The following is a 6183-nucleotide window of genomic DNA, read 5'->3' as shown; positions in this document are numbered from 1 at the left end:
TGGTGATGGGAGCCTCTCCCGCCTCCTCAGCAGTGCTAAGGATGTCTGACTGCCACTAGGCCTGCTCCCCGCTGGCAAGTGGACATCCCCCGAGGGCTCCCAGGTTGCCAGAGCCATGTCTGACTGCCAGCTTAGGCCCAATTCCCCAGGGAGCGGGCCTATGCCAGCAGGTGGTCATCCCCTGAGGGGTCCCAGACTGTGAGAGGGCACAGGCCGGGCTGAGGGACCCTCCCCACCCCCCCCGAGTGCACAAAATTTTTGTGCACCGGGCCTCTAGTTTCATATAATACTGGTTTGGTGGGATGAACTCCTTTAGTTTTTTTCTTATCTGTGAAGCTCTTTATCTGACTTTCAATTCTAAATGATAGCTTTACTGGTTAGAGTAATCTTGGTTGTAGGTTCTTGCTATTCATTCCTTTGAATATTTCTTGCCACTCCCTTCTGGCCTGCATAGTTTCTGTTGAGAAATCAGCTGACAGTCGTACGGGTACTCCCTTGTAGGTAACTAACTGTTTTTCTCTTGCTGATTTTAAGATTCTCTCTTTGTCTTTGGCCCTTGGCATTTTAATTATGATGTGTCCTGGTGTGGTCCTCTTTGGATTCCTCTTGTTTGGGGTTCTCTTCGCTTCCTGGACTTGTAAACCTATTTCTTTCACCAGGTAGGGGAAGATTTCTGTCATTATTTCTTCAAATAGGTTTTCAATATCTTGCTCTCTTTCTTCTTCTGGCACCCCCATAATTTGGATGTTGGTACACTTGAAGTTGTCCCAGAGACTCCTTACACTATCTTCATATTTTTGGATTCCTTTTTCTTTTTGCTTTTCCGGTTGGGTGTTTTTTTGCTTCTTCACATTTCAAATCTTTAACTTGCTTCTTGGGATCCTCCACTCTGCTGTTGGATCTCTGTATATTATTCTTTATTTCAGTCAGTGTATGCTTAATTTCTGATTGGTCCTTTTTCATATCCTTGAGGGTCTTACTAAATTTATCAGAGGTTTCTAGAAGATTCTTGAGTAACCTTATAGCCATGATTTTGAACTCTATATCTAGTAGTTTGCTTTCCTCCATTTCTTTCATTTGTGACATGTTTCTTTGTCTTCGCATTTTGGCTGCTTCCCTGTGTTGATAGAGTGGCTTTGTGTGCTAGATGTCCTATAGGGCCCAGTGGCTCAATTGGCTGTGAAGACCAGATATGTCTACAGTGGGAGAATTGTTGTGCTAGAGACACCCTTATAGGGCAGGACTTGCTTCCATGGAACTTTAGTGCTCACTGAGTCTGCCCTTGAGTGTGTCACTTATGGATGTGAAGAGTTGTAATCTGGATGGTCTCACACTGACCACTGGGTACACTGGCTCTTGGATTTCCAAGGAGGTGCAAAGTCAGCCACTGCCTGAGGCCACCCAGCAGGAGCTACAGAGAGATCTGCAGATTCCTCCTCTTTGTTTGGGGTTTGAAAGTGCCCAGATGAGGCCCAGCTATGAAGCAATGCAGGCTACAGATCTTTTAGAAGCGTTGGAGCTCTCTGACCCAGCTGCAGTTTGTTAGATTTTAGGTTGCAAAAGGACAGGCCATTCATATGCAAAAGCTACTGCGCACAGCTTGGGTGGGGTTGTAAATTGGGTGGGGCGGGGTATCAGGGAATCACCAGGGTGGAGCAAACAGCAATGGCTGCCAGTCAGCCCTGCCCCGGAGAGGTCCTTGGGTCTCTGTGTCCGCGGCCCCCTGCAGGAACAATGATCACTGTGAGCACCTCTGCAAGAAAGCTCCCCTCATGTTTTGGCCCGATGTCAGACAGTACAGTTTCTCCTGGTATGAATCTGGGTTCCCAGAGTCTCCCCCATAACTGGAGTTCAGAGCAATCAGGAGCTTGCATCTCTCTCCTAATTGAAAAAACAACAGCACACCCAGTTGCCAGCCCATTTTGCGAGCACACTCCGTACCTCCGCACTTCCACACCTCCTACCAGTCTCAAGGCACTTTTTTCTTTCCTTCTAGTTGTAGAACTTCTACTCAGCCAGCTTTCCCGTGGTTCTGGATGATATTTGTTTTGTCTCTTAATTGTAGTTTTGATGTGGTTGTGAGAGGCAGCAAGTACAGGTGTTCACATATGCAGTCATCTTAGTTCTCTCTGAATCTCCTTTTTTAAAAAGAAAAATCATTGGACAATGAATAAATGAAATAAAATACAGTATTTTTTTTCTTTTTCTTAATCTAACAGATAACAGTTTGTCCAAAATCATAACAATGTATCTATAATAATAAAAGCATAATATGCTAATTAGACCAGATGTCCTTTCTTATGTACTTCCAGATGACCTTCTGGACAAAACCAGAGTTGCGAGGGAAGCCCGGGTCCTGGGTGCCTGCCGGCTGGAGGAAAGCCCAGATCCCAGGTGGCAGAGGGAAGCCGGTGCTGGCAGCTGGGGTAAAGAAGGCATACTCTTGCACCAATTTCATGCATCAGGCCTCTAGTCTATATATATATAGACTATAATATATGTATATGCTTATGTACTACTATAAATTAAAAGAATGACAGCAATGATAAAAGGGAGAGGAAGAAATAATTCAGAATATTTTAATCATAAGATATTTATACTATCTGTGAAGTTATATAGTGTCATTTGAAAGTAGACTTGTATTAGTTACATATGTACATTGCAAACACTGTAGAAACCACTTCAAAGTAACAAAAACATACTCCAATATGCCGAAAAAGGAGAAAAATCGACTCATGTAAACTGCTCAATTAAAACTACAAAAGGCAGAAAAAGTGTGGAAAACTAAAACAGGAACAAAATATAAGGGCAGCAAATAGAAAACAGTAACAGATATGGTAGATATTAATACAACCATATCAGTAATCAATGGCCCAAATACACCAAATAAAAGACAGATACTCAGAGTGAATAAAAAAAAACAGTATCCAACTATATAATATCTGCAAGAAACCCATCTAATCTAATAAAAGAGAAACATACAAATTGACCGCACCTCCGCTATGCCCAAAGCCACACCCACCAGCCAATCAGAGCGACTATATGCAAATTAACCCAACCAAGATGGCAGCTGGCAGCAACGGAGCTGGAGCAAGCAGGAGGCTGGGTTGCCCCGGCGATGGAGAAAGCCAAGCTTCCTGCCTATCCTGGCTGGTTGTGGCCTCCACTCAAGGCAACAAAGTTTCAATTATAGAAGATAAATAAATCCCAGATACCTGCTTCCAACCAGCCTCCACTGGGAGCTTGGGTGGCTGGGGGCCATGGCCAGCCTGCAAACAGCCATCAGCCCCTCACCCAGGCTGGCCAGGCACCCCAGCGGGAACCTCCACCCTGAAGGGGCTGTGGTCAGCCTGCAAACAGCCATCAGCCCCTCACCCAGGCTGGCCAGGCACCCCAGCGGGAACCTCCACCCTGAAGGGGGTGTGGCCAGCCTGCAAACAGTCATCAGCCACACACCCAGACTGGCCAGGCACTTTAGCAGGGACCCCCCCCCATCTTGAAGGGGGTGTGGCCAGTCTGAAAATGGCCCTCAGCCGCTCACCCAGGCTGACCAGGCACCCCAGCGGGACCCCTACCCTGATCCGGGACACCCTTCAGTGTAAACCAGCCGGCCCCCACCCATGCACCAGGCCTCTATCTTATATAATAAAAGGGTAATATGCAAATTGACCCTAACAGAAGAGTGACCAGGAATCACTGGTCACTATGACACACAATGACCACCAGGGGCAGACACTCAATGCAGGAGCTGCCCCCTGGTGGTCAGTGTGCTCCCACAGGGTGAGCTCTGCTCAACCACAAGCCAGGCTAATGGCTGCCAGTACAGTGGTGGTGGTGGGAGCCTCTCCTGCCTCCTCAGCAGTGCTAAGGATGTCTGACAGTAGCTAGGCCTTCTCCCCGCTGGCAAGTGGACATCCCCTGAGGGCTGTCGGGCTGCCAGAGGGATGTCTGACTGCCAGCTTAGGCCCAATCCCCCAGGGAGCAGGCCTAAGCCAGCAGGTGGTCATCCCCCAAGGGGTCCCAGATTGTGAGAGGGCACAGGCCGGGCTGAGGAACCCCCCCCCCGAGTGCACAAATTTGTGTGCACTGGGCCTCTAGTTTTAAATATAAAACATATACTGTATATAAAATATTAGACATAATGATATATAGTAAAAGTAAACTGATGGAGAGAAATATGCCATGCTAACACAAATAAAAAGAAAGCAACATTATCCATATTAACTTCAAAAAGAGTAAACTTCAGAGCAAAGAAAGCTATAAGGGATAAAGAGGGGCAATACATAATGATAAAGAAGTCAATGTTATAAAAAGACAGCACTTTGTTAATGTGTATGTGCCTAACAACACAGTGTCAAAATATGTGAGACAGCAATGATAGAACTGCAAGGAGAAATTTATATATCCACTGGTATAGGTGAGACTTTGTCTCCCTTTTATCAGAAATGTATATAGAAAGAAAATCAGTAAGTATATAGTTGAGATTAATAGCACCATCAATCAACTAGCTATAATTGATAACTATAGACTATTTTATCCAACAAGATCAGAATAAACATTATTCTAGAGTTCATATAAACCATTCACCAAGATAGAAATCATTCTGGGCCATAAAGCACATCTTAAATATTTTTCAAATTAAGTTTATTGGGTTGACATTGGTTAATAAAATTATGTAGGTTTCAATTGTATAATTTGTATGTTGTATTGTGTGCCCAACACCCAGAGTCAAATCTTCTGTCTCCATATATATGACCTCCTTTATCATTTACTATCCCCACCACCACCTTCCCTTTGGTAACCACCATAATGTTGTCTGTGTCTATAAGGTTTATTTTCTTGTTTGTTCATTTGTTGCTTTCAGTTTTATATCCCCATGTGAGTAAAATCAATGATTCTTAGCTTTTTCTGACTGACTTATTTTGCTTAGCAAAATACTCTCAAGGTCCATCCATGTTGTCATAAATGGCAGTATTTCATTTTTTTTCTTATGGCTGAGTAGCATTCCACAGTATTTATGTACCACATTTTCTTTATCCAATCCTCTATTGAAGGACATTTTGGTTGTCTTCATGTCTTGAACAATGAAACACAACTTAAATTTAAAAGAATAGAACACATACAATATCCACAATTAGAAAACAAAGAGATTAAACTAGAAATCAACAACAGAAAGATAGATGGAAACCACAAAATGCATGGAGATTAAATACCAAAATTTTAAAGTAGTCTCAAAATAAATTTAAAAAACATTTTAACTAGATAAAAATAAAACACAACTTATGAAAATTTGTAGAATGCAGCAGAAGCAATGATTGGAGGGAATTTTATAGCTTTGAATGCATGTATTAGAAAAGAAGAAATACCTATACTCAATAATCTAAGTTTCTACCTTAGGAAGCTAAAGAAAAGGAAATCAAATTAAATTCAAAATATGCAGAAGAAAATAAATATTAAAAATTATTGCAGAAATAAATGAAATTTAAAACAATATATCAATAAAATAAACAAAACCAAAAGCTGATTCTTTGATTTATCATTAAAATTGATAAGCCTTCACTCAGATTAACTAAGAAAAAAAGAGAGAAGACACAAATCACTAATATCAGGAATGAAAGAGAGGATATCACTTCAGATATCATGGACATTTAAAGGATAATAAAGAAATATTATTAAAAAAACTCTATGCCCATAAATTTAACAACTTAGAAGAAAAAATCAATTACATTAAATACATATTCTGCCAAAATTCACACAAGAAGAAATAAACAATCTGAGTAGGCTTAGAGCTGTTAAAGAAATGAAATCAATAATTAATTGGCCTATGTGGGCCTCTGGTGAGAAACCAATGCTCTACCCAACCTCAGAGCTTCAAATAAAGAGATTTTTATCCCCCTCCCCCCCCCCGCCCCAAGAAAGAGAGGGAGAAAATATAAAGTCCAGATGAGTTCCCTAGTAAATTCTAAAAAAACATTTAAGGACAAAGTTATACCAATTCTCTACAATCTCGTTCAGGAAATAAAATCAGAGGGAATACATTCTACCTTGTTTTATAAGGCCAATGTTACAGTCATCCCTCTGTTTCCATGGGGGAATGGTTCCAGGAACCACATGGATACCCAAATCTGTGGATGCTCAAGTCCCTTAATAAAATGGTATAGTATTTACATAATAACCTACACA

Source organism: Myotis lucifugus, unplaced genomic scaffold (assembly GCF_000147115.1).
Source record: "Myotis lucifugus unplaced genomic scaffold, Myoluc2.0 scaffold_13, whole genome shotgun sequence".
NCBI classification, from domain to species: Eukaryota; Metazoa; Chordata; class Mammalia; order Chiroptera; family Vespertilionidae; genus Myotis; species Myotis lucifugus.
This window is presented reverse-complemented; position numbering follows the sequence as displayed.